Here is a 4,627-nt window from a genome sequence, read left to right on the forward strand (position 1 = left end):
TGGAACACGAGCAGGGAGAGTGGAAGAGGGAGACGCAGGCTTCCTGCTGAGCAGGGAGCTGGGTGCTAGGCTCCATCCCAGGACCCTGGAATCATGACCAGAGCTAAAGGCAGACGCTTAATGAACTGAGCCATCCAGGGGCCCTGTTACCTTCTGTTCTTTTTTTTTTTTAAAGATTTTATTTATTTGACACACAGAGAGAGAGAGAGATCTCAAGTAGGCAGAGAAGCAGGCAGAGAGAGGAGGGGGAAGCAGGCTCCCCGCTGAGCAGAGAGCCTGATGCCGGCTCGATCCCAGGACCCTGGGATCATGACCTGAGCTGAAGGCAGAGGCTTTAACCCACCACGCCACCCAGGTGCCCCCCTTCTGCTCTTTTTAAAAAAGATTCTATCCTTATCCTGCACCTCATCTCTCCCTCATTTCTCTTTTCATTCTTTTGGCCATCCAAGAATTTCTCCTGCTAATTGAAATCCACAGTCTTTTTATTGTTTACTGAAAGGCTGTTGAAACAAATGATTGATGTGATAAAATGCCCAAGTTAAACCAGTTCAATCACAGAAATACTGACATGCATATAACTGTATTTCTGCTTCGCATATCCATTTGTCTCTGATCCACAGTCGCTGTCATTACCACAAGCCAACGGGCTGGGGTCAGCACAACCTGTGTTCTGAGTGCCCAGGGCTCAGACCCTGACTTCCGTGGGACTCTATCAAAGAAAAAGGGATGACGTGCATGCTTTTGGAAGACTCGGGATGCATTTGTTCTGACACCAGAGAGTCAAATATGCTGAACTTTAAAAAAATAAAGAGAACATATGAGCAAATTACAGTCCTGTATGACTGAACACCAGATAGATTCTCATGAATTAAAAAAAAAAATAGAAATAGCCAGATTTTACTTCTCATGTACATATGGATGAACTCGGATCAATAGATTTTAATTTTTATAGTATTGACAAACAGATGACTTTGAAAATGAAATCAGCATTAGCCGGAACAGAAGAATGTGTTCATGTTTGTTTCTTTTTAGTGCAAAGATTTCCAAATTGTGTGATTAATATGCTAAATAAGTTGGCTCAAATTCTACTTTGTTTATTCTTGTATAACACTCTTTGCAGTCAGTTGTTATAATTCCTGTTCATTTGGAAAAAGAATATGTTAACATATGGGATTACATAAAAATAAAGTTAATTTCAAATAACTAGGTATTTATATAGCCACACAATCCTTTGAGGGGACTTAAAAAATACACATATGTCAAAATGTTTATGGCTTTGGCTATATGGCTATATAGCCATATAGCATCTTTAGCTATATGGCTAACATGATCATATTATGACCCTTAGATAGCTAACAGATATCTCAAATTCAACGCAATCTCAACTGAACGCTTCTCAATTTATGTCCCCATAACTGCTGCTACCATAGTTTTTCCCATTTCATCCATTCAGTCAGTTGTTCAGACCCAAACCTTCAGTGTTCCTTACCTCTCTGATTCTCTCACATCTCACGTCCCATCTTGTGGCAAAGACTATTCATTCTACCCTCAGATTAGGCCTCCAATCCGACCATGCCTCCCCACAACCGTCACTATCCCTCGCCCTCTCCCCTGAATTCCCCTGAAGGAACAGTTGTCTAACTCCTCCCCCTGCTTCCACACTTGCTCCTACAGGGTCTCTTCTCAACAGAGCAGCCAGAGTGATTCTTTACAAACATAAGTCAGAGCATTGTTCTCTTCTGCTCAATATCCTCTAATGGCTTCCTCGCCACTTTGAGTAAAAGATAGATCTTTCCCATGTCCTGTATGATATGGCGCCCGTTACTGGTTTGACTTCCCTCTCCTATTAGGCTCCTCTTTGCTCCGTCCATTTGAGTCACCTTGATGTTTCTGTTTTTCCCTCTGCCTGAAAGTTCTTTGTCCAGATAGTTTCATGGATGACTGCATTTTCTTCTTTAGATCTTTGCTCAAAAGGCAAACGTCAGTGAGGCCTTCTTACTCACCTTATTTACAGTTGTATACTATACCTGCTGTCTCTCATTATCTTTCTCGCCCACGTGTTTTTCTTCATAACACACACACACACACACACATACATACAAAATGTTAGATTTATGTTAGATAGTGATGCTATATGTACATATAAATACTAACATAATATGTAATCCCTGCTTGTGTGCATGCATGCACACATATACACACAATTTGTGAATTGTCTATCTTTCTTTACCAGAATGTCAACTCTGAACACAGAGATTTTTGGATATCCTGCTCATTGCTAAATCCTGGTGCCTAGAACTATACCTGGCACATAATAGAAGCTCAATAAATTATTGTTAAATGAATGACTACACGGTTGGATAAAGTAATCAGTGACTTGACATAGCTGATTTATTTCTTGAAGTATATCATAAGTGAGACCATACCAGGCCTCCTTTTACTATGCTAAATATTCTGAAATTGCTGATAATTTGCTTTGACCTGCACAAATGGCTATGGTTAATATTACGTGTACATTTCCCTTCCATTTCTTGTGTCTTGCCTCTTTTTGTCTTCTGATGGCTAGCATCTTCTCTGGTTTGTCTTCCTCATACTTATCCATCACTTCTCAACGCCACTGTCACAGTGAAGAACTGGCTTGGCCAGTAGATTCATGACACTCTCTTTCAATGCTTTATCCATAACTCATCTGAGACCTTTCCCACATCAGCCACACAGGGTAACTAAGCATCAGATACTGTGGGAATCAGATGCATATGGAGATAAGGACCCTTACCTCTTCTATTCATGTCTCTTGCGTATTTCTGGAGACTTGGGATCAGTGTCCAAATTGGCAGAGACACAAGTATGGTGTTAATGCTTTCTTCTACCTCTCTTTGATCAGCTGCTTAGGTAGAACAGGTGATCCAAGCAACTGTGGTAGGGTCACTACAAGTGGAATGATCATGAACAAGATAGGCCAATTTAAGAAGTTAAAGGTGAGGTTAGATGCTGTCTAACAACAGGGTCTTGCCTTGGCCTGGTGAGAATTTAGAGAAAGGTCCGGCCATGGGTGGGGGTGGGTGGGCCTGCATTACTGAGCAGTGGGGATTACGTGGGAGCAACATCAGGCTGAATGACCCAGTTCAGAGAAGGACAATTTCTAGTTAGCCTTTGGTGAGCCAGTGAGGCCTGGACCCGTGCTTGTTTTATCTAGCTCATAGGGATGAGGAGGGCATATAAATAGAAGAGGTAGAATGGTCAGCAAGTTGACCTTCATTCCCTTCTTAACCACTGAGAACGATGCCAGTCCCTGGGCCCAGTTCAGGTATGGGTCATAAATGGGCCCAGCTGCACCACACCTTCAGAAACCATGGGCTTTGTGAATTTTGTTTCTTCACATATGACAAATATCCAAAAGTCTTGTCTTTTTTTCTCTCTTTCTTTCTTTCTCTCTTTCTTTCTTTCCTCCCTTCCTTCCTTCCTTCCATCCTTCTTTCTTTCTTTCCTTTTAAATTACTTTATTATCTTCATAATATATAATGAACACCTTGCCATGCAATAGAGTAAAACTCTCCATCTGACAGAATCTTACAGATTGGGTCAAATGCAACATTCAGTTAGCAGCTGGTCATAGGAGACGCACAGGAGATATGTGACACCAAAAGGTTTACAACAAAGGTACATCAAGCACATGTAAGTTCAGGAAGCATGAGTGTCTTTCAATTAACATCAGGGGGAAAAAAAATCAGGATTCAAGGCACAAGGCAAAACTCATGATGGTCATGGTGAGGAGGGTCAGGGCTAACTGCCCACAGACTGTGACTGAATTGCTTTTCCCTCAACTGTTCCATCTGCTGTCTCACCGCCTCCCCAATCCTTTCCATATTTCCTTCTCTCATCCTTGCCTGTGGCTCCAAGCCTGGGAATCGTGTCCCACCCACATTGCAGGGTGGGCTGCCTAACACCGAACTGCCTAGGATTTCCTCTAGGCACACAGTAGTCACCAGCTTCCAAAGGGAGGGCCAAGGGCTCTCCTATATTAGCAACTCGCTCCTTTCTGTCCTTTTCTTTTTTCATTTTCCTGGTTGGTCTTGTCCATGTTGAGATTTTTTACTGCTTGTTCCTCCTGGGCGTCTCCTTGCAGTCTCCTCCTCCCCATTCTCCATTCTCTGACACCAGTGTGAGTGTGCCACTGTGACACTTAGACCGTGCTTCCACTCTGCCTACTACTCTTTGGTGACACCGGAAGCAGGTACTGAGAAGAAAGGGAGCAAGCGACAGCCAGTGACAAGTATCCAAGAGTCTTCATACATTTCTGCTCCGATATTGCAGAAGACTGGACCGAGTCCTCACACCTCCTCTATTACTACCTTGAAACAATAGGTAACGTAGAAATCTGGAACAAGGATATTGAAAGGGAAGCACTTCACTAATAATATAGATCATCTTTTCTCATTGGTCACTGGATATACATTGAGACAAATTTGTATGCAGAAGGATTTTTTTGTTTTGTTTTGATTGATTTTTAAAAACCTCTGTGAGACTCATAAGAAATCATGAAAGAGTTCCTGTGTATCCCCTATGCAGCTTTCGCCAATTGCCACCTCTTACGTAACTATAATATATTCTTAAAATCATGAAATCA

At 42.1% G+C, this 4,627-nt stretch overlaps 1 pseudogene; it reads right to left on the reverse strand.

The window, feature by feature from the left end:
* Positions 1-3,734: 3,734 nt before the first annotated feature.
* Positions 3,735-4,148, reverse strand: LOC125096194 (protein BEX1-like; annotated as a pseudogene).
* Positions 4,149-4,627: the final 479 nt, after the last annotated feature.

Source organism: Lutra lutra, chromosome 3 (genome assembly GCF_902655055.1).
Source record: "Lutra lutra chromosome 3, mLutLut1.2, whole genome shotgun sequence".
Lineage (NCBI taxonomy): Eukaryota > Metazoa > Chordata > Mammalia > Carnivora > Mustelidae > Lutra > Lutra lutra.